Here is a 24,774-nt window from a genome sequence, read left to right on the forward strand (position 1 = left end):
TGACCAATGATGGACAAAAGCAAACGAGAAAACTTACATTTCCTGAGTGAAAACAGGAACACATATTGAAATCAGTGTATATTTTATTGTTATAAATATTATGTCCTCATCCTGTGTATTTTATTTTTAACATGTTTTGAGGTAGAGTTTTCCTGAGCCTTAGGTTACTCAGCTGTGATGTATTAAAATAAATGATTAAAAAAAGTAACTGTTTTATTGAGTTAGGAGAATTAAAAATGATATAGATAAAAGGCTTAGTTTGTAACAAGCACAAAGGAGAGACTAGCTTTAATTTCATACATCATCTTATATGTTATATATCTTAACAACAACAAAAAAACCTTAAAAATTCTCAAAATGCAATATTTGTCTTAAAAAGGAAGGAAAGTAACTTCTTCATGAGACATTTGGCTTTCAACTTATTGTTAAACTGCATACATGAACTCAAGATAGAATGAATTTACAATATGGAAAAGGAAAATTTCTGCCAACTTATAATATGTTGTTATAGAGGATCTTGGGAGTACATATTGTTGATTTTCATGAATTTTCCTTTTCTGCTTGACTTCCCTTTTCATGGAAAGCTGCCTGTGTTACTGAAAGATTACTGTTTGCATTTAGTACAGATTTGTTCTGGTTAATATTTTATTAGTTGCTATTTTTAGCTTTAATAAAAGACTACTTCTAACTCTTTTCTCTCCGGCCTTTTGTAAATAGGTTGTGTGCAAATTGAAGTAGGTTGGAAAATCTATTGGTTGTGCACATTTCAAAAACTCTTTGTGAAATAAAGTGTTGGACTCAGACTTCAAAGTGGCCACCAGTCTGGAGCAAAGTATATTGGTAGGATTTGTCACACCTGTTTGACTTACTTGTTTTGTCTCTGTCTCTCTCTCTCTTCCTCTTTGGTTGGCTGTCCCAGCTGAGTGGTGACATTTATTTTTTTTTTAAGTCTTTAAATAGAAAGCAAATCTTATCTTAATGATAGCTCCTGCTATGATTTTGAAAATGTAGGTTAAATAGAAATTGTTTTGTAATATCCTACAGTTTACCTAGCATGGGCTAGATGCTAGCCACTCTATATAACATTTTCTCGTGTAGTTGTATTTCATCTTTACAACATCTTTTTCAAGTAAGGAGTATTTTGAGCCCTATTTTACAGATCGTAAAACTGAGACTCAAGACACATAATTTAACCATAGTTACTCAGCTGGTAACCAACAAAAGCTACATTTGATTCAATATGTTATTAGAAATGTAAAGCAAATTTGGATATTGATCTAACTTTTCAAAGTATCAGATATTTTAAAGCTCAAATTATCCAGTGAACCAAATAATCTTTGAACTCAAGTTTGAGAAGGGACATGTACCTCATTTTCCTTAGTTGTTAAACTTCTGATGATATAAATTTGTTTTACTAATGATTTTCACAATGACTGCTCCTCAAAGAAATTCCATTCTGGAAATTAATTCAATGATAGGAGTAAAAAGACTCATCATTCTAAAAATATAGGGGAAGTATTCAGGTGCCTGGGTGGCTCAGTTAACCACCTGACTCTTGTTTTCAGCTCAAGGTCATGATCTTAAGGTTCAGCCCTTAAGGTTCCAGCCCTGCATCAGGCTCCATGCTGGTAGTGCAGAGCCTGCTTTAGGGCTCTCTCCCTCTCTCTTTGCCCCTTCACTTCTCACTCTCTCTCTCTCTCAAAACATAAATAAATAAATTTTAAAAATAAATACAAAAGGACAGGGGTAATATTTAAAATGGAAACTCTTCAGTTTTTGTTTGTTTGTTTGTTTTTTTAACAGAGAAGTAAAATGGTTTGTTTCTTCAACTGCTCATCTCCTTTCGACATTTGTTCCCTTGGAGGATGCCAGTGCCCCAGGACCTGGTGCTGGAGATAATGGCAGCTGGAGCTCACCAGCTTCTTGGACTCACAAAGGTACTTAGACTGGCTGAGTTCAGTAAGCATTAAAATGTTGTGTTGTGTTTATATATTTTTTTTCAAAAAGTTCTCCAGGCCTCATATTTAGGCAGGATGATGCAGAGTGCTGAAGAGTTAACTAAATGAAACGAGGCAGTTATGTTTCTTACAGAGATTAACAGATAGTCTCTTTTAGCTCTACAAGTGGCATTGCTTATCTTTCAAACTAGAATATGATTAGTTACTACCAAACTTAGTAGGTGCTGCAAGCATTGCTAAAATTGCCTTTAAAAAAATCCTTTGATCTGTTAACAACAATGATCTGTACAGTAAGGTGATTTGGGTCATAGAGATGCAAAATTCGTCATTGCAAAAAAAAAAAAAAAAAAGAAAGAAAAGAAAAAAATATAATTAGCTTATTTCAATATCTTGGCTTGCAGTGACTGAACCTGTTTTTGGGTAAAAGAAGGCATAATCAACTGTAATTATTTGTAGTTTTAATAGCTTATGTAAGTCTGTTTAATTATTAATAGTAAAATGGACTCCTGGGGACAGGGCCTGTTGCTCTTGAACTAGGTAGGAAGACAAACATTCTTATAATACATATGTTTGTCAAAAATCGATTGATGCCCTGAGTTGCTGATTGACGACAGGACATAAACCTTATTTTAACGTTCAGTGTGTTGATTCATTTTATTTGGACTATGGTTTTCACAGTTTGAAAAAAAGAGAGATTATTATTATCTGTTTAATTTTACCAAAGCAGATGGCCAAACAACATAACTTACTCAATCTAAAATAAAGCAGAGGGGCTCCTGGGTGGCTCAGTCAGTTAAGCGGCTGACTCTTGGTTTCGGCCCAGGTCATGATTTCATGGTTTCTGGGTTCAAGCCTGCCATCAGGCTCTCTGCTGATGGTATGGAGTCTGAATGGGACTCTCTCTTTCTCTCTCTGCTCCTGTCCTGTTCTCTATGTTTGTCTTTCTAAATAAATAAATAAACATGAAAAAAATTAAAAAATAAAATAAAGCAGATATTAGTATGAGTTATATAGTTTGATTTCACTACCTGATTACATTTATTGGGAAATTGCTAAATCCTCCTTTTTTGTAACAATACATTTAACTGTCTACATTATGTCCTTGAGGCCTACACGTAGTCAGTTTAGGGGAGGGAAATACTACTGACTGTTGAACAGTTTGCAAAGTTGACAAATGTCTTGAAATCGAGTTGTGTACTTGAAGTAATGTTGCCTTGGAGCAAAGGGGAGAGAATAATCCCATTTTTATAACAATGGATTGAATTGAATACTCACTTATTTTTTTCTTAAAGTTTCATGTAGTCTGTGAAAATGGTTTTCACATTTGACATTATATATGCCACATGCCTGTGAATTCACATATGCCATTAATCTTATAGGCCATATTTAACTCTTAGAGATATTTTCAGTCAATAAATACTGAAAAAAATTTTTTTCAGTAAAGAAAATCAAGAAAAATGGATAAATGAGGAAAGATGGCGGGCAAATTTTAAGGTAATAGCCTAGACCTTAAAAGGCTGTATCAAGAGCAGCAAGGTATAAAATGGTGGTCACAAAGAGAACATCAACAATCAAACTCATCTGGAGAGTGAAACTTCAGTAAAACATATTGATTTCCTATTATACAGAACGGTCCTTTCTCTCAGCCCCACTGCCCAATGAGAGACTTGCAACATAATCTAAAAAAAGCTTGCTTTTAAGAAGCTATTTGGTAAAGAACTTAATCTATACTGTAAGGTCAGCCATGTGTTAGTAACAAAGTTTGTAAATACTGTTAAATAATAAAAATTCAACTGAGTAAATTTTTAAAGATCTAATTGACTTTATTAATTGATTCATGAATCTGGCAGCATGCCATCTAACAAGTAGAGGGGAGCTCCAAAGGGCTACGGTTTTTAAAGGCAGAAAGGGAGTAGAAAAAATATATCAGCAAATAATCCATTGTTTTAGGCAGGTCACCTTCCTAAAGGGAGCAGAAGGGATTTCTCAGTAAATTTCCTACGGCTGACAAGGAAATTCCCATGTTGAGCTGACTAAAGGTTACATTTCTAGGGGTTTGAAACTGCAGTTAATTTAGGTATTAAGTCTTGGTTTACTGACTTGGGACCTTAACCTAAAAGGCGCCATTTTGAGTCTGTGGTGTTCTTTTTAACTATACCAAAGATGTGTTTTCTTTTTCATGTTATTTTATCAGGAACAAAACAAAACAAAACAAAACAAAACAAAACAAAACAAAACAGCTAAAGTAAGTAGGTACGTATTTCACTAAATTGTCGGGTCTCCAAGATGAAATTTGTTCTTATCATCTAAAAATTGATTACATTTCAGAACTGAATAAATGGGTTGCTTTTATGTTTTCATTAGATATTAACTAATTCTACTAAAGTCCTACTTTTAATGCCTTTTGCTTTATGAGTGTGGAGTTACACTGAACATATAGTTAATACCATTTTTTTGCCCCAATTATTAAATCAGAAGCTCATTTTCTTGAAACAAAGGAACTCCAAGAGCCTGAATTAAACATGTTTTGGAGAGAATTGTGGCCATCCTTTTCCATTGCTAATTTAAAAATGTTTTGCTTGCAGGAATTACCTGATAAGGATAATAATAAGAGTTTACTTTCCCTTTAACTTTATTACATTTCTGTTCTTTTACTTGGCTATGAATTTTGGGATTGTTTCTCTGTGCCTTATTTCAGACACTTCTTCCTCTTGTAACCTCAGAACCTGAGAATTTCCATTATATATAATAATGCATTACATTTTATTTTTGTCTGGAAAATGTGTAATATATACTATAATACCAAACTTAATATATTGCAAACAATAGGAGAATCATAGGCTCATATATCATTATATAGTTTGAACAGAAATGAAATATATTTTATACATGATTATGTATACATACACATATATTTAAAGACTGTGAAGTTTATTGAAAAGAGAGGAAAACAATGCAAATATAACAAATAGAATTATAGAATGTAGAGCCCTACTTGCTTACTTTTTGTGGTAACATTTCCAGAGAACTGAAATCAAAGTAGATAAAGCTATATGGTGACAAAATTGCTTCAGAATTGTTGTATGATAGATATTCTGTCACCCTTTACTGGCTGAATTAATTATTTGTCAATTAACCAACAGATGGATCCATCTCTTCCACAAGTCTCGTGTTTCATTTTTCTTCCCCAAATCAATATTTCCTTCAAATATTTAAGATATATTTAGCTCACTTTGGACTGTGTCACTATTAGGAAATTACCTAAGTAGAGACTTCCTGTGTAAAACAGAAAAGTTCTCATTTTAATTTGGATCTGCCTTGTGCTATAAATAACATTTGAATCTGGAGAAATCCTAAATGGCTTAGCATTTTACACATATATAAATTTAAATGTATAAATATATTTATCCAAATAAGACTAAGAAAATGAGGAAATGCCAAGGAGTGGTTCTGAAGGAAGGAATTACTACACTTATTATTTCTAGAGATTTACTTGCTCAATTTATGAATATTTGTGAATTTTCTGCTCTTGTTTTGGTAATCTTGAAATATATGTAAGCATATCACAGACCGTGTGTATGGTCAACTTATGACCATGTTCTGCTACTTTATTGCAATTCTGGAGTTTACATTTTCATTGGCCCCAAGGAAAAGACAAATTACCTCATGGCAAGCTGTATAAATAAAGATTTTACAATCACTTACATAAGGAAGAGTAGTGGGGAAATTAAGTCATCAAATGGCACACAGACTTTAAACTCTTCAGAACTCAACAGAACCCGTAGCAGTTGATATCATAATCATTACATGAGCAGATGCGTTGTTAGATTTTATTTTTATACAAGTAAATATGACACTAAATATGTAATAAAGGACTTCACACTTCAAATTATTTTTATTGTATTTTATGAGCGTGATTGGATTAACTGAATCTTCAGAATAATTCCCTGATAGTTAAGATTATTGGGTTTTTTTAAAGGCAAAAAAAACGAGCAATGGTACAATTTTAACTCAAATAATGTCGCAGCATGCTCAACATAAAAATGAGAAAAGTGAAAACATGCCATTTTATACTTTTAAATCCATTGGTAATTATGTTTTTTAATATCTTAAAATATATTCCATATTAAATTAATTTTGTTAATTTGAATTTTATTGGTTTGGTGGGAAGTTTTAATATTTTATTTGAAAATGTGGTTTAATCATGTTTCAAGCTATAAGTAAAATAAGTTTTATTTATATATATTTAAGTAATATAATAAAATTTTAATAACACTTGGAATTAAAGAGCATTTAGTTTTGTATTTTTTCAATATGAAAAAGCCCATAGACTAATAAAATTGAAAAGCCCCTGGGAAAGAGATTCCTAATTATTTTTGCCTTTCAATGTAGACCAATATTTGATTTTTTTTTGTTACCTGTTGTCTCTCATTTTTCATAATTAGTAGCATTAAAAGTCCATAAATTTGTTTTGCTTTGCTTTGTTTGTTTTTGTTTTGTTTTGTTTTTGTTTTGTTTTGTTTTTTTGCAGGCTCCATGCTTAGCCTGGAACCCAATGCAAGGCGCAGTTGCCCCACCTTGGGACCATTACCTGAGCTAAAATAAAGAGTTAGATGCCTTAACTGACTTAGCTACCCAGGTGTCCCAGTCCATAAATGTTTTTAACATATGTGTATGCTCATTTCAGGAATAACGGGGAAAAACAGAATAAACAATAGTTTCTTCTCTCTGCAAGAGATTAAAGGAAACTCAGTAGACCGGACAGGCGACATCATTGGGAGTGAAATAGGCAAGTCAAATGACTTAGTGTTGTTGACTGGGAACCTCTTCTGGGTCCCGTCCCTCAAATTCAATATCCGTTGTTAGATAATAATTTCACTTCTTTAATTAAGGCACATAGGTGTGCTATTAATGCACTTTTCTCTCAGGATCATGCTATATGTGTGATATTGGACATTATACCTAATAACAATAAAGATATACACGAGTATGTGTCAGGGAAGAGAGAGACAGAGGGACAGAGAAATATTTTAAATAATCAAGAAATATCAAAATTTTGGGGGAGAAATATTTACAGAAATTTAATCCTACTCTAAAAGAGAAGTTCACGGCCTCACTGATACTATCAACTTAAAGTAAGCAAAATAGTGTACCTATACCTATACTCTGCCTTCTGCTGAGATGATACATATACTGATGGCACACGTGCCTGTAGGACTATCTTATTTGTCTTTTCAGCTGCTTGTGTTTCAGTTTTTACTTGATATATGTAGGTTCTGTAATGATTTTTATGGTATTAATGACAAAGTTTCTGAGCACAAGTAGCTTAAAATTTAGCACAAGAAGAAGATAAGTAAATAATTTGGAAGACCAGAATAACTAAGTGGCTAACAAGACATACAAAAAATATTAAGAGACAGAGAAGTTATGGTTGAGCAAACTAAAAGCCCTTTCTATCTGGTAGACTTGAGGCCTGATAAAACTTCGAGAGATAAATATGGAGTGAGGGGATTCCATGTAGAAGGAACATGCACAGAATCAGAGGAGGCAAATATTGACTATTTTTCATACTATCAAGTTGACCAGTTGGATTAGAGAAAAGAAAACCTGACAAAAGGAAATGTAGAGTGGGCCATATTTGGATGGCCTTGAGTGTAAGAGGAAGGATAGGGTCTTTACCTTGAGAGCAAAAAACTGTTATTGTAGGATTTTCTGCAGGAGTAAAATATAGTTGTGTTTGCTTTATAGACAAAATATTGTGAGGTATTGTAAAGGAGATTGGGTGGGAAGATAGAGGGAATAGAAAAATGGGAAACTGTACATCCATTGATAAAAATCATGAGTACACAGATCCATGCAATGTCAATGAAAATGCCAAGGATGAGATGAATGAAGATTTTATAGAGACAAACCACTTAATTTAGCAATTGGTCCTAAGTGGTGAGTGAAAAGTAGTTACTGCAGATATCTTTGTAGGTTATAAGGATGAAGAATTGAGAAAGTGACATAAACATTAATTTTAAAAAGATGAGCGGGAGCCAAATAGAAGGCCAGATGAAGAATCGGTTTGCACATATTGAGTGTGAAGTGTTTATTGGTAAACCATGTGCAGATGTCCAGCAAGAAATTTGAAATGAAGATCTAAAGATCAGACAAATGTTTAGGATTTGATGCCTACATAAAGGAATCAATTACTTAGTCATGATTCTTTAAAAAAAAAATGTTTATTTATTTTTTAGAGAGAGGAAGAGCACAAGTGGGGGAGGGGCAGAAAGAAAGAGAGGGAGACAGGGAATCTGAAGCAGACTCCAGGCTCTGAGCTGTCAACCCAGAGCCCATCGCGGGGCTCAAACCCACAAACAGCAAAATCATGACTGGACCCAAAGTTGGACGCTCAATTGACTCAGCCACCCATGTGCCCCTACTTGAGCATGATTCTTAAAGTTGGGGTAATGCTTGACCTCCCCAAGGAGGAGACTAGACCAGTAGAATATTTTTTAGCTTAGTGTATTGAATACTCCTTGCTGTCCGTTTTATTTACTTATTGTGAAGGGATCCCCATTCCCATTCCATAGTTGTACATACTTCCATACTTTTACTTACCACACAAACACATGCACAAATACGCACAACTTTGCCACCTTATCCCTGTAGGTACACTATGTAGCATGTTGTGTGCCTGACCTGACAACACACTCCTGAAGCCTGCATAGTTAGATAGGGTCAGATTGCCTATTTAAATCTAAGTACACATAAGATGATGGTCGCCACCCCATCTGTCTCAGGCAGTATTTTGCTTCACCAGAGAGAATCTGACAGCTGTTGTTTAAAGGAAGTCTCGCTTGCACTCATTTCCTTATTATGACATTCCAATTTCTTTCCTGAGACTTTCTTCCAAGTTCTTGATTCCAACCTTAGAAATTTGCATGTGAAGTTCCCCTCGCAGCTCTAGTATTGAAACAGCTGCAGGATTACCCAGAAATCATTCTTCCACCTTTCATTTCTTAAAGCACCTGCATTTTTGCTCCTTGGGCAGCTCTCCTCTCTTACTGCTTTGCAAAAGAGCTGTCTTTAGACTAGTCTTATCTTTGCTGCTAAAATTGTAAACAGTGAGAGGGTAATAGCCTTCCTCATGCTTAACATACAGAAGAGACTTAAAATAGTACATACTTGACAGATGAATAAATTACTAAATAAAAGAATACTGTCTGTGAAGAATTTTTTTTTAATTGTTTGACACTGTTAAAATACACACAATGCCGTAGATATACTCTGAGCTCCATCAGGGGTATGTGAAAGTCAAATGAGATTCACACATCCAAGAAACCTGAACAGACAAGAAATTACAAAAATTTGCATCTCAATGGCAGCTTATTGAAAGGTATACTATTTTCTTTTAAAGCTTAAAATAGATGTTAGGAATACTTTTATTTTTAATTTTTTAATATCTATTTTTGAGAAGAGACAGAGCACAAGTGGGGGAAGGGGAGAGAGGAGGACACAGAATCCAAAGCAGTTTCCAGGCTCCCAGCTCTCAGCACAGAGCCCGACCAAGCTCGAACCCACGAACCCATGAGATCATGACCTGACATGGGGAAGTCCGACACTTAACCGACTGAGCCACCTAGGCGCCCCCGGAATACTTTTTTCCTATTTATGAAATAGTGAGTATATTCAGAGTAATAGTTTAAAGTATGTGCTGTAGGGTATAAAAAAATACTGACGGGACGAACACCTATCGACATGGTAGTGAGGTCAATGTTAAAGAGAAAAATGAGAGCCTCACCACTGTAGTTCCACGTATCCTTACACGTCTCATCCTTTCTTTCTCAGTAACCAGAACCATATTTTCAATATTTCCTTCTATTTTTCGTGTACTTTAACCACAAAATGTGTATTCGAAGCAAAATGCTGCTTAATGTTTTTGAATTCTTTCCTGCATAGAAGGGAATTGTGAAGGTGTGTTCCGCCACAGTTGGCTTTTTTCCTTAATCATTCTGCTCCCAATATTCATCTACATAATTGCATGCATGCATATCTATTTCTTCTATTACTTTACCCTAATATGTTTGTCATTGTAATATTGATGAGCATTTTTATTGCATTCCAATATTTGCCATTCTGAGTGTTACTGAGGATGTTCTTCCACTAGTGTCCTGGTGCCCCTGTACGGGAGTGGCATTGTTGGATTGTAGACTATGAACATCCGCAAATGCCCCATCTGATAATGAATTCTTTTCTCAAAGTGGCCCACTGATCCCCATTTACAACAGCTGTTCCTAAAGGCTTTTGTTGCTTCATATCCTCACCAATACTTGATATTGCCAGACTCTTCAGGCATATTGCCGGTCTAGCAGGCATAAAACGGTGAATCACACGATGAATTTGCATGTTCCTGATTAAAAATCAAATTGGAAATCTTCCCACATGTTTCTTGGTCCTTTGGAATTCCTATTATGTGCAGTACTTGTTCATACATTTTCTCCTTTTTATCAGATTGTGTCTTTTCACCTGATTTATGTGTGCTATTCATTCATTCTCGTACCGCTCACTTCTGTGTGTCGCGTATATTTTCTCCTAGTTTGGGGCTTCTCTGTTCACTCTGTGGTGGTTGAAACCAAATGTAGTTGAAATTATCAGTGAGTTTAGGTTTAACGAATTATATTCTATTTAAGGTCATAAAGATATCATCCTACATTGTCATCTACAATATTATTTTTATCTTTCAGTCATTAATATGTATATGGTGTCAGTCAGGGAATCAATTTTATATTTTCTCCATATAGATAACCAAATTGTGCCAGTAGGATTTGTTGAAAAGTCTATTCTTTGCTAGTGAAATACTATTAGAAATCAAATGTCCACATATGTATACCTCTGTTCGTGTGTTTGATATTTCTACCTGTGAAGACTTTAACACAACACTACCTTGTGTTATTCAAAATAGCTTTATAATAATTCCTGACAACTGGTAGGACAAATTCTACCCCCACCTACCTCTGGTTATTTTTCTTCTTTAGGAGTGTTTGGCTATTCTTCTGTATCAATATAGACTCATCCTCTTAAGTTTCATACATAAAAATAACGCAAAAAACAAACAAGGCAAGTAATTCTGTGGGGACTTTAAATGAAATTGATTTGGATGTATAAATAACTTATGGTGGAAATGAGAGCTACACTTTTTATCTCATATATTGTTTTAACAATTTTGTTTTCCACCTGATTGAGACAAGTATGTATGAATGAAGATGGTTTGTGCACTTTGACTTTGTATCCCAGGGCTTTGAAAAATTTGCTAAAATTTTCTAATTCTGTATGATAACTTATCAGTAATTTCTTTAGTTTTTCCTTCATAGATAATGAGATCTTAACATAATTACTCTATTCTATTTTATTTTTATTTGTTTTTCTTGACATTAGTTTCTGGCCACTAATATAGGATCTCACATAGTACTCATTAGAATGATGAGATCTAACCACTTTGTGTAGTTTGTGAATGTTTCAGTGCTTTTACATTACAAATACATGTATTTTTGTAAATAACTTTGCAACATTAAGGAATTTCCCTCTATTGTTAAGCTGATAACTGATTTATTACGACTGGATGTTGATTTTGACAAATATTTTTCTGCATCTATTAAGATAATCATTAAATGATATAATATATTAATTTATTTTTAAATCGTTAAACCAAATTTATAAGGCTTCAGCATGATGTATTATAATTTTCTATGCAATGCTTGCATTTGCCTTACTGATATCTTGTTAAGAATTTTTCAATCTATATTTGTGGTAATACTGTGATAGCAAGGGGTTTATTCTACACTTTAATATTTTAAGAGAACATGGCTCAGTCTTTACTTCCTACACATATCTTATTATCTGTAGCTTATAATTTTAAGGTTTCTATTGATCTCTACAACTCGCATTTTACTATATCTGATAGGATTTGTTATGGACCACAATACACCTAACTGGTATCCCAAGCAGCTTAGAGATGCAGCATTGTCTAATACTTTGCTTTACCAGAGAGCACGCCATATGTTGTTGTTGAGGAGGAAAATGTTAGTTGCTCCTCACTGAAAACGAAACAGACATGGATCACTGGTGTTCTTCCACATGTAAAAGTGAACGCGTCTTTCAGAGTCCTAGATAAGGCCATGGCAGAAGTAGCTTCCTTTGAGGCGATTATTAATACAACTATTTTGTTATTTTATTATTATTATTAAATTTTTATTTTTATTATTTTATTATTAAATAATTTTATTATTTTATTAATAAATAAAATTTTATTATTTTGTTTTAAATAAAATAATTTTATTATTTTTAAATTTTATTACTTTATTATTAAATAATTTTATTATTTTTATTATTAAATTAAAAAATCATAATAAATTCTAAACTGAGAATACCTGGGCAAACTGGACTATATGTAACCCTGCTTTGATCTAGCATATTACGTGCCAAGAATTGTTCTAATCACTTTTCATTTCTAAGTTTCTTAAGTTTCACAGAACTTTTCTCTTAATTCTTATAATAGCCCCGTGAGGTAGATGCTATTATTCACTCTGTTTTGCAGATGGGGAAATTGAAGCATGAAGAGGTTAAGTACCTTGCCCAAGGTCTTAGAGATTATAAGCGACAGGGCTGAATAAACACCTGTCAGGTTTTGGATTTTATTTTCTTAATTCCTATTTTCTTCTATATTTTCTCCCTTCTGTTTGGGTATATTTTGATTTCTTTTCCCTAGTTTCTTAAAATGGAAACCTAGGCTATTGTTTTGAGGTCTTTTTTTTTTTCTGATATAAACATTTAACATTCTAAATTTCTTCGAACTTAAATAAGAAATCACTTTTGAAAGAAAAAAAATCTCATGAAAGCCAAATAGAGACTAATCACTTTACTATGGCATTATTGAAAGATACGAACACGAATCAGTATATGATATTCTTATTTATCCTTTATGTAACTTTGCCAAAAGCAAATGGGCAAAATTAAAGCAATTCAAAATAAACATAGTAATTTAATGTGGCAAATTATTTTTTTTAACTGAAGTAGTTCTCACAGTAAGCAAACAGAACTAAAGCAGAATAACACTGATGTTGAGCTCTGTAAGCCCATGTTACATAGCCTGTATGCCATGTGATGACTCAACCTTCCAAACATATTTCTCTATGTGAGAGTTCCTTTGTTCAGCTACTCATGATATAATTTAGCTCCCATCTGGCAGGAACATCATTTATATTTTAAGTCCAATTGAATCTTCTTAGTTAAAATATACCACAAAACCAAACATGTGAACCTAAGAGTCATTGAGATTCAATATATGACTATATGATTGTATAGCTCAGTTATCAATCCAAACTGTGCATATATTGTGTTCTAGTCCCTTATGAAAGTGAAGATATTCTTTAAAAAGGCATCTTCTGTAGGATTCTCATGTCTCCTATGCTTTGCTCCTCCCCCCGACTCAATGACATGTATCTTTGAACTTGTAGTGGTTACTGACTCTTATTTTTTCTCTCAGAGCTTCCAGGAGGAACCAGCCCTGACACCACCTTGACTTTAGCTCAGAGCAACTAATTTATGACCTCTTTTTTTAATGTTTATTTATTTATTTTTGAGAGAGAGAGAGAGTGTGCGCACACGAGTCAGCATGAGCAAGGAGGACAGAGAGAGAAGGAAAGAGAGAAACCCAAGCAGGCTCTGCACAGAGCCTGACACAGGGTTCAATTCCATCAACATGAAATCATGACCTGAGTCAAAATCAAGAGTTGGACACTTAACCAACTGAGCCATCCAGGTGCCCCTAATTTATGACTTTCTAATTTCTGACTTTCAGAGCTTTTGAGCTTTAAGAAATAAACTGGTATTGTTTTAACACAATAAACTGGCACTAATTTGTTATAACAGCAATAGGAAACTAATACATTACGCCTCTGTTAATATGGCTACTTGTGTCTTCAAACAATATCTAATTCTTTGTGTGATTAACTACCAATTCTCCCATGTTGGCTCGGTCTCCCCATGTTTTCCTGAAGAAAGCCTTTAATGGAGGGTCTAGGTAGGAATAATCATTCCCAGGTATTTGTGTCTTCAGCTCCTGGGTAATGTCTTTAACATAACACCTACTCTATTTCATTTAAAGTCGTCCTTTTAACGTCTTGTCTACCTAAAATATGAGCTCTCTGGTGGGAAAGCCACAGTCTTGTTCAAATTTTTATTCATTAATTTTATATGCATTTATTTATGTTTTCATTTTTCAGCAGCTAGGGTAGAGTCTGAAAGGGTTAATAAGTAATCCTTGTTTGATTAATTCTTTTATACAGAAAAATAAACTTGCAAGAGATCTTTAGATTATATGCTATCTTGGAAAAATATTTTAATTTAAAATTTAATCTTAGAGACATTTAAAACTTTAATACTTAAAAACTTAATCTGCTTCATGGCAAATTTTTACAGACATAGATGTATATATACATAGATACATACTTATATTTTTACAAAAAATATCCTGATTTTCAACAGCATCCAGCTTTTAAATGAGCTGATGATACACGATCTGTATGTCAGATAATGAGTGGAAAAAGTAGTCCAGGATAGGTATCCTAAATTTGGCTGACATATAATGATGAGTCTAAGAGTTAGGAAGAGCGTTAGAATTGACAAGGCCAGATGGTATCAATTACTAGAATACATATAATTAAGATCGCTGCATGAAAAACAATTCCTGCATTATTTCCTGCATGAAAATAATGTTCATTATTTTGTTTATGTTCTTATTTGTTTTCACTCTGATGAGAATAGGTCACAAGACTTGGTTACTGAATGACTTCCCTGAAAATGAATGATGTTGCAATCTTCCCTTTCCTTTGAAAAATATTTGCTTAGGAGTCAGAAAAGCAATGGTATGTGCAAAATGTAGTTTGTAAAAGATATTTATAGCTTCAAGTTGACTTTATGGTTAGTGGCACCTAAAATTATATGAACCATTCTTGTTTTTTCTTTTGTTGTTGTAGTTAGAATTCTTTCTGTTATGTACCTGGAAATAGTGTCACAGAACCGAGTGTAAATTCTAATATCAAGTGACTGGAATATTCAAAGATGAACCAGGAAATATCTCAGCCAGATTTCAGAATACAGGGCATTTCTTCCATTTCTGGGACTGCTTTTCATGGCATTTTTGACAACCATAGCGTCATAGTAAAGGGGAACATACAAAGAAGAAAAAAAGCTTGTCCTGTGATGATGGCTTTATGGAACCACTTTACCTTAGAAACTACTATATTCCAAAAAAAAATCAACAAATACTTTGATCTATGGTTTATGTATATATGCTAATCACATGATACCTTTTAGTCCATGTTGTATTCAATAGAGACTTACATCCATAACTCTTTATTTGCTATCTGGCTGCACGGGTATTATATTAAAAATGTTGATATTGCTAATGGTTAAGAAAGAAAACACTGACCCAACGAAAGCTTTTCTGCATAACTATTATTTTCAGATTTACAAGGACTCAAATATTTTGAATATTTGTACATAACGGCACACTTATGAGAGAATTCTTGTTATTTGGATAATATTTGCAGGAGGACTTTTGAGAATATGAGAAGAATGCCAAGACCATTGTTTCCCATTTGATTATCTGTATATTATCAAGGAAATAAAAGTTTTTAGAGCTAAAATTGACATTTAAATTCCTAATGTTCTGATATGCAAAAATACTACACTTCTGTATCCTAGAAGCTGTAATGGCAGGCATCTACTTAGTGGAATATGTTTCAAATGATCTTGTCTTCAGTACTATTTTTTTTTTAAGTTTTAGTTTCATTTATTTTTAGAGAGAGAGAGCACGCGAGCATCAGAGGGGCAGAGAGACAGGGAGAGAGAGAATCCCAAGCAGGCTCTGTGTTGTAGGTTCAGAGCTGTATGTGGAATTCTATCTCCGTGAGATGATGATGACCTGAGCCGAAATCAAGAGTCAGAGGCTTCACCAACTGAGCTACCCAGGTGCCCCTTCGGTACTATTTTAAATGCCCAACATCGCAATCCTCATCATGTTTGACCCATAGAAAGCCGTTCTGTTAAGAAAAATGAAAGGTTATTAAATACTATTGCATTAAAAATTGGACAGTGAGAGTAAAAAAATTCTCTCAGGAGCTGCAAAAGATTCTCTTCTGATTTCTCAAGCCTGTAGCCTAATTTAGGAGACTATATGTAAAAAATATAACCTTTATGGTCTTTTTCACATTCTGAAATGCAGAGGAGAAAGAGACATACACATTTTTAGTATAGGTCCCCAGTCTTAAACTTTTCCTAAAACCTTGAAAAAAGAAAAATGCATTTGTCCTGGGTGCGATGGATTGAGGAGTATAAGATAGAGAGAGTGAGTGGTGAATGAATGGGCTCTAGAAGTCATTGCAATCACTCTCATTGAACCAACTATATCACAAAGGAGGTCACCTGACAAACTAGTGTAAAAATTTTGTGAAAATTACACATATCTGTCTGCTCATGTTTCAGGAGAGAAAGAAAAGAAGGTATGCTTTTACATCTACAATTGAATTAGCCAAGCTAAGGAGGTGATCGGCCCCTCTGCTCCTAAATGCAGGAGGAAAGTGTTAAACTCGTACAATGACAATTAGATGATTAAGTAGTTTTCCTTTCTCTCCCCTCTAGAATTCCCCATCGATACAACTCATGTCTACCCCACTGAGTTTTCAGAATTTATTGCTTCCGAGCTCCCCTTGAGGAGAAGACACATAGCTTCAGAGAGAAAAATGTGTTAGACTCTACACTTGGTGTTCCAAAGCAGCTGAATGAAACCTATAGCAGATATCATAGTTTTAAAGTTCGGTGTTTTAATATGCGAGAACAAAGGTGGTTTGAAGGTTGTGTTGAATTTATAAGTAAATATGTTTCATGGCATTGCCCTATTATACCTTTAGTCTCTGTTAGGGTCTGTGGTTCTGTTTCCTCATTCTGTTCCTGATATTGGTCATTAGTGTCTTCACTCTTTTCTTTGTCAGTGTTGCTAGAGTTTACCAATATTATCAATTGTTTCAGACAAACTATTTTTGGTTTCAAAGACTTTTGTTGTTGTTGTTGTTGTTGTTATGTTGTTGTTGTTGTCTTCTTCTTCCTTTTTTCTCCCCCTCCTCCTCCCCTTTCTCCTCTCCTCCTCCTCCTCCTCCTCCTCCTCCTTCTTCATTTTAAATTTTATTGATTTCTGTTTTATTATTTTCTTCCTTCTGTTTGCTTGGATGTATTTGATCTTATTTTCCTAATTTCTTAAAATAGGCACAGGTTATTATTTTGAGATCTTTGTTCTATTCTAACATGAGCACCAGCATATACATTTTCCTTTAAGTACCCATTTACCTGAACCTTAAAAATAATGTTGCATTTTCATTTTCATTCAATTTAACCTATTTTTAAGATTTCTCTTAAGACTTGCTCTCTAACTCAGATTGATTCAGCTTATTAGGGCTGCCATAAAAAACACCACAGACTGGAGAGCTTAAACAATAGAAATTTATCTTCTCACTCTTTTGGAGTCTGGAAGCCCAATATCCAGGTGACAAGTTGGGTTGGTTTTCCTAAGGATTCTGTTCTTGGCTCACAGATGGCCACCCTCTTGCTGCCTATTCATATGGTTGTCCCCTTGTGCAAGGGAATCTCAGGTATCTCTCTCTGTATCCCAGTCTCCTTTTATAGGAACACCAGTCAGATTGGATTAGGGTTCACCCTAATTGAACCCATTTTAACTTAATTATTTTTTTTAAAAATCTCTCTTTCTGAATACCATCACAGTCTGAAGTATTGGGGGTTAGGTCTTCAACATATAAATTTTGAGAAGATACATCTTAGTCCATGATATGGATTATTTAGAATTGTGTTATTTTAAGTTTCTGCTAAAAGGACATTTTCTTTCTGTTTTGATTTCTGATTGAATTCATTTCATCCCATTATGGTCATATAGTAAACTATTATGATTTCATTCCTTTAAATCTATTGTCTTATAACCCCAGATATGGTTTATATTGGAGAAGAATTCTATCCATGCCAACCAAGTCCCATTGTTTGATGGTGTTATTTTATATTCTTATCTGATTTTCCACTTAGTGATTCTATCAATTACCGAGAGAGAGGTGTTCATGTTCTCAATAATAATTATGAATCTTTCCTTTCCTCATGTTATTTCTATCAGTTTTGCCTCACATATATGGGTGCGTATACATTTGGGATTGCTGTCTTATTAATCCTTTTATCAAAAATTATTATTGGGGTGCCTGGATGGTTCAGTCAGTTAAGTGTCTGACTTCGGCTCAGGTCATGATCTCACTGTTCATGAGTCTGAGCGCTGCTTTGGCTTTCTACTGTCAGCACAGAGCCCACTTCAGATCCTCTGTCTCCCTCTCTCTGGCCTTCCTCCCCCCACACATGCTTGCTCTCTCTCAAAAACAAATAAAGATTAAGTTTTTAAAAAATGATCATTAATCTTATAATTAAGTAATGTCTTTGTTGTTGGTAATATCTTTGTGTCTTAAAATCCATTTCTTTCTAATATTAATATAATCACTACAGTTTTCTTTTGATTATTTTTTTCATAGTGTGTCTTTTTTTTCTTTCCATCCTTTTACTTTTATGCTACCCATATCAGAATATTTGAAGTGAGTTTAAGGTAGACAGTATAAAATTGTGTAATTTAAAAAATCCATTCAATGAAAATCTCTCTTCAAATTGACATGTGTAAACAAATTGAATTTAATGCAATTGTCAATATAGTTGAATTTAGGTCTACCATTTTATTATTTGTTTTCTTCATTGTGTTTGTTTCTCCTTATTCCATTAACTGCCTTTTTATGGGCTATTTGAACATTTTTAAATATTCTATTTTTCCATTATTTTGATTATATATCTATGTATAATCTTTTTAATGATTGTTTCAGAGATGATAAAATTCAATCTTACCTTTTCACAATTTTATTTAGAACCAAAATTTTACTTGTATTGAAATATAGAAACATTATCAACATATAGGTGCCTTTACCCTTCCCCCGAAGCTATAGTGATCTTAACTTATTCCATCTATATGCATTGAAAATTCCACAAGACATTATTTATTATTATTATTTTTATTATTAATATTATTTTGCTTTTAACTGTCAAACATATTTTAAAGAAGTCAAAAAAAGAATAACTTAATATAGGGGCACCTGGGTGTCTCAGTCAGTTAACGTTCAACTTTAGATCAGGTCATGATCTTGCAGTTTGTGAGTTTGAGCTCCGCTTCAGGCTCTGTACTGACAGTGGAGGGCCTAGGTCCTGCTTCAGATTCTGTCTCTCTGTCTCTCTCTCTGCCCCTCTCCCACTCATGCTCTGTCTCCCTGTGTGTCTCTCTCTCTCAAAAATAAACAGTAAAAAAAAATTTAAAGAATAACTTAGTATATTTAACTTAGATATTTACTGTTTCTTATTATCTTCATTTATTGCTAACATTCCAAGATTCAATCTTTTATCATTTCTTTTCGATTTTGTGAACTTCCTTTAGTCATTCTTTTAGGGTACATTTTTGAGAATAAATTGTCTAAGTTTTTCTTCAATTTAAACTGTCTTGATTTTGCCTTTATTCTCAAAAAAACATTTTCACTGGCTATAGAATGTGGGTGGCAACGCTTAATAGCATCATTTAATTTGGGCAATTTTTTTTTCTTTTTTAATCAGCCTGTCTTTTTATTTGTGTTCTGATATTGTTCTGTGAGGGTAGTGATCTGCTCTGAAAGAAGAAAAGACAAAGTATATTCATTTTAAACCAGAGTATTTTATATATTTTACCTGAAGAATCTTAGTGTTCTCAGAAATATTAATTAACACACTGATGGCAGATAGCAGTTAGGAAGCACTAGGTACAGGTTAAATTGTAAGCCAGTCAGAAGGAACACATCGAATGTGGAGGACAGCCATACCCACAGACGACTTCTACCCACTCTAGAGCTCCTGATTTCTGCTGGGCTGCAAATTTCTCTTGCACAAGACAGAATGTTTTTGAATAATATTATGACGAAAGATTGTAACAGGTGGATTTAGCTAAGTCCCAAGAGATTTTTAATTATTGATGTGAGTCTATCTGGAGAAAAGAACTTAGCAACATGAAAATATCTCTGTTGAATCATTGCAATGAACATAGTAACTGGGTATACACTGAAGGTTGTAAGCTATTCCAATATCTACACTTAAGAGTTTATTTCTATTAAATGAGAAAATTATTCTCAGATTTCCATACATTCAATGAGGAGATATGTGGAATACTGTAAATTGTTTGTTTTGTTTTTTTGTTGTTAATTTTTAGTGAATATTTATTTTTGAGAGAGAGAGAGAGAGAGAGCATAAGTGGGGGAGGGAGAGAGGGAGACACAGAATCTGAAGCAGGCTTCAAGCTCTGAACTGTCAGTGCAGAGCCCAAAGTGGGATTCAAACCCAAAAACTATAAGATCATGCCCTGAGCTCAAGTCAGATGCTTAACCGACTGAGTCACCCAGTCACCCCTAAAGAGAATATTTCTAATATTCAACGTTAACAATGGTATGTAGGTGTTGGTGACAACTTTTATAAGAATAAGAAAGTCAATTCATCTAATAGTTTGTACCATATGTAGAGGTGGAATTTTACCAACTGCATTTCTTTCATTTTTGATATCTTTTTTCTCCTTTAATTTGTTGTAATTGTTTTTGGGGATTTCTAAAATTAAGCAAATAATACAAACCTGGGCATAATAATATATACCTATCACTCTTTTTTCTTTTACATTGCTGGGCTTAGATTGCTAATATTTTGTTTATGATTTAGAATAAATGTGCATGGATCATTTGAGTTGTAATTTTCCATTCTTAAACTGTCCTTGGCTAGTTTTTGTATCTTCATAAAATGACTTGGTGAGTATTCTCTCCTCAAAAGTTCTTATAACTTGGCTGTGAGATATCCCTTCAAAATTATTGGATGAGTCTGTAAAACAATTGTGACTTTTATTTTCCTTCTAGGAAAAATAAAAATGGTACTTTCAATTCAATCTTTCTATTTTTTCTTCCATTTTTAGTTATTTCCTAGATTTTGTCCATTACATCTGAATTTTCAAATTTATTGATATAAACTACCTTATTAACTTCTTAATGGGTGCTGTAATAATAGTTATATACTCAGTTTAATTTCTTTTTTGTTGCTGTTAATTTATTTTTGAGAGAGAGAGCACAGTCAGTGAGGAGCAGAGAGAGAGGGAGACAGAGAATCTGAAGCAGGCTCTGCACTGTCAGCACAAAGCCCAACATGGGGCTCAAACTCACAAACCATGAGATCATGACCTGAGCCAAAGTCAGAGGCTCAACCTACTGTACCACCCAGGTGCCCCAGATCCTCAGTTTAATTTTTAATAGACTTTATTAGTACCCTGCCACCCCAATCTCTCACTTCATTTCTCTTGTTCTCATTAGCTTTGCTCAGACTTCTGTTTTAGTATATTTTGGTAAAAATTAATGTTTTGCTTTGTTGTCCTATCTTTTAAATTTTTTCATTATGTTTTATTTGTACCTGTATCTTCTTTCTTTTGCATTTTTCCAACTTAATAAGTTGAAAACTTAAGTCATTTGTTTTTAGAAAATTATTATTTTTCCCAAACACACCTAACACCAGAGAAATTTCCTTGAAGAACCACTTTTGCTGAATCCCAAGTTTTATATTGTATTTTTATTCAAATTCAAAGTAAAATTTGATTTCCATTATGATTTCTTCTTGATTTCATGGTTATTTATGTTGTCTTGGTGATTTCCAAACACATGGGGATATTTTTGTATGTCCTTTTCTTATTGGTATCCTACGTAATTTTTTAAAATTTATTTCATTTGCTGGTTTGTTTGATTTCATAGAATATGGCTTTTATGACTATGTAGGCCTTAAAACAATACTTATTTGTTAATTGTTGGTTGTAGAATTACATATTTCTACTGAGAGAAGTTAATGCACCATATTGTTCAAGTCTTAAGTATCTGCGATAATTTCTGTCCTGAACCAATAATAAGTGAGAGATACATTGAAATCTCAAAGTATCAAATGGATTTTTCCTGCTAATCCTATAGAATATTGCTCAATTTAATTTGAGGCAATTTTATGATGTGGTTGCTAGTTAAGAGATGTTATACTTACTGATAAGTCAAAAATGTTATCATTATGTAGTGACATGCTCTGTGTTTCTCTACTTTCCTTTGTTGGAATTTTCTTGATATATCTTTTTTCATTTTACATTTCATAATTTCATATTTTTCTGTTTTAGGTCTCTAATAAATAGTATTTGGACATATTTTAAAAATCTGACAATCTCTGGTCTTAAACTGGTGAATTTAAACCATTTGCCTTAATTATAATGGTCAGTTTATATTTCTCTTGCTTCACTTTTTTTTTTTTTTTCCTTTATGGAACTCTTTCTTTGCTTTATTTTCCCCTCTTTTATTGCCTCTTTAGGTGTGATTATGGGCGTTTCATTTCTAATTTTTTTCCTTTTCTCACTTAGAAATTTTGCAGACTTGGGGTGCCTGGGTTGTTCAGTCATTTAAGCTTCCAGCTTCGGATCAGGTCATGACTTCACGGTTTGTGGTTTCCGGCCCTGCACTGGGCTCTGTACTGACAGCTCAAAGCCTGGAGTCTGCTTCAGATTCTGTGTCTCCCTCTCTCTCTGCTCCCTCCACCACCCCCCCTGCCTATCTCTCTCTCTCTACAATAAATAAACATTAAAAAAAGAAATTTTTCAGACTTAACCTTTTAATGGTTCTGGTACCTTTGAAAATTACAATGCATATTTAAAAATAAGCAATATTTTTATATTATATATCTCTCTTAGCAATACAAGAAACTGAAACATTTTCTACTCCAATTATGCCTCTCCAAATTTACATGGTTTTATGTTCTGCATTGTTGTTGTGTCTTTCCTTAGCTCCTTAATATTAGCCATAGTTTGATTTTAACCTTATATGTTTTGCTAAGATCTACTTAATTGTTTGCCAATTTATTTTCTGAATATTTTTCCTATATTTCAGTGTTCTCATCTAGGATAATTTATATTTATACCCGAGAAGCATTCTTTGGTATCCATCCAGTGAACATCTGTTGTTGATAAAGTCTTTCAATTTGTATTTATCTCTATGTCTTTAATTTGTTTTTCTTCTTAAAAGATTCCTTGTTATTATATAGAGAATTCAATATTAACTGTTACTTTCTCTCGACATTTTGAAGAAAGTAGAATTATAGCTTATGACTCTATTGTTGATGCAGTAAAGATTGCTAACACCATATCATTCCTTCATAGTTGTTTCATTTTCCCCCTCATTATTGTTTTAAATATCTTCTTTTTGTCTTAGTGTACTTTATTTTTACTAAAATGTAACTGAGTCTAAACATTTTTCTGTTTGCTATATATTCAATTTTCTATATATCTGTAAATATATTTCTGGAGAATTTTAAGAAATCGACTCTTCAAATATTGCCACTTTTCTCTTCATTCTATTCCTTCCTCTGAGGATTCTAATTAAATAAATAATAGAAAGTTTTTGTCAAACTTATGTATCTTTTACCATCCCCTTCCTATTTTCAACTTTTTATAGTGAACTTTTTATATTCTGAATATTTGTTATATTCCAGCACCAACTCCTCTTCAGCTGTAAGGCTAATTTGTCTTTACCTCATTTATTAAGGCTTTATCTTTATTTCAATTCTGTATATTTATATTGTATGTTCTCTATGGTTTTGTTTTAAATATGGCAGGCCACTTATTTAATAGTACTCTTTTGCTTGATGACTAAGTAGTTGGTTTATTTATTTCATTTGACTTTTAGTGCTTTAACCATTTAATTCATAGTGAAGTCATATTTCTTACTTCATTTTGTAATATTCTTGGAAGTCTAAATCTTGTTTGTTTCTGCAAAATTTCATTCAAGTGGCTTAGTTTCCTATATATTCAGAGATATTTATTTATAAACCTGTTTTTGAACTTTGGGAGACTTGGAAGTCTAAATTGAAGCTATTTCTCTCCAGAGGGTAGTTGGGCTAAGGGTTGGAGAATCGGGGTAGAATATGCTGCCAGTATCCTTTGAAGTCGCAAGTATTCTGTGAAAATCATTATCAAATCTTGTTTATTAGGTTGATGCTTATATTGTTACTTGCTTCCAGGGCAACCAACACAATGCTTTGCTTGAGGTTCTCAGCTGGCGTCAATTTATAAGTTTTGTTCATTTGGGGAGAGTGTATTCCTTACTTCTAACAGACCCAGCAATGCATTAAAAGTATGCTTTATACATTTGTAAATAACATACCCTCTAGGTCACTAGCCTGCCATACTGCCAAAGTGAGGAGTTACATACACACATACATAAACGTGCACACACACATATAAGGAAAGAGAGAGAGCGTGTGCGAGAGAGAGAGAGAAAGAGAGAGAGGGAGAGCATAATATGAAACTACATTGTAGCCTAAGGAGATTTGCACTTTTTGGTCTTTCTCTTTGCAATGACCTGAGCCTCCAACCTTCTCTCTTGTCTCCAGCCCTCAGGCACACACGTTCATACTTCATCTCCCTGGACATTGAATAGTCCTTACCCATATTTTCAGATCTCTCTCACTACCTATATAGGTCCTACTATTGTACATTCTCTTTGTATCTTTTCCTCATAGCATGCAAAACTACTGTAACTAGATAAATGATATAAAAACAGGAGCTCTTTTACCTCTCTAACATCATTATCAGTGAACAGCACAGCTCCTGTCTCTA

General features: G+C 33.6%; 1 long non-coding RNA gene across 3 annotated transcripts in view; it reads left to right on the forward strand.

Annotated features, from left to right (window-relative positions):
- Positions 1-701: 701 nt before the first annotated feature.
- LOC113598656 (uncharacterized) overlaps positions 702-24,774 on the forward strand; it is a 173,322-nt gene continuing 149,249 nt past the window's right edge. For all 3 annotated transcript variants that reach the window (XR_008298303.1, XR_008298304.1, XR_008298305.1), the window contains exons 1-2: positions 702-840; positions 1,804-1,937. This is a non-coding gene — a long non-coding RNA (uncharacterized LOC113598656). The remainder of the gene's footprint in view (positions 841-1,803; positions 1,938-24,774) is intronic.

Source organism: Acinonyx jubatus, chromosome B2 (genome assembly GCF_027475565.1).
Source record: "Acinonyx jubatus isolate Ajub_Pintada_27869175 chromosome B2, VMU_Ajub_asm_v1.0, whole genome shotgun sequence".
In the NCBI taxonomy this organism is placed as follows: Eukaryota; Metazoa; Chordata; class Mammalia; order Carnivora; family Felidae; genus Acinonyx; species Acinonyx jubatus.